A 695-nucleotide genomic window follows, 5' to 3' on the forward strand; every position below is an offset into this window, starting at 1 on the left:
TACCCAGCCTCATAAATTGGGTGCCCTTAGTTGGTTAAAAATATGGCGGTCAAGCGTGATTCTGACGAAATCACCTTTCTACACAACCGTTCGTCTAGTAACAGTACTTCCATACAAAGAACTGAACCCCTGACCATTCTTCTCATACATTCCTTCTTCTTGTTATTCTTCCATTAATTTTTTCCATCTTCCAACTGTTTTCTCGGCGTTGGTCGCTTTTTTCCCCTTGCGTTCGGCTGGACCCACCGCCGTAATCCAGCCATAAATAGAATCTATGAACCATAGGAATTTGTGTTTTTTGTATGAAAACAGGACAATACCATCCTCGGCCTAAAAACGGGGTGACTTGGGTGACAGATATGTTGTTCTCTCACTCGTAACCTGAAACATGAAATATTACAGTAGAGGGGGTAAGATGTCACCCGAAGTGAAAATGGCCATAGATCCTCAAAAATTAATCTAATATCGGTTAAGATTTTTGTTCTTATAATTAAGAAGAAATAACTTAACAAGACTTATTGTTGGAAAATAGTGCAGGTGCTGGTAGAAAATAATATTTAATGTTTCTACTATTTTGTCCTTTTATTGACCGCCACCTTGACTATCTTCCTACAATCCACTTACATATGGATAACTATCTTCCTACAATCCACTTACATATGGATAACTATCTTCCTACAATCCACTTACATATG

Source organism: Halyomorpha halys, unplaced genomic scaffold (genome assembly GCF_000696795.3).
Source record: "Halyomorpha halys isolate HHAL.00 unplaced genomic scaffold, Hhal_1.1 Scaffold262.1, whole genome shotgun sequence".
NCBI lineage: Eukaryota > Metazoa > Arthropoda > Insecta > Hemiptera > Pentatomidae > Halyomorpha > Halyomorpha halys.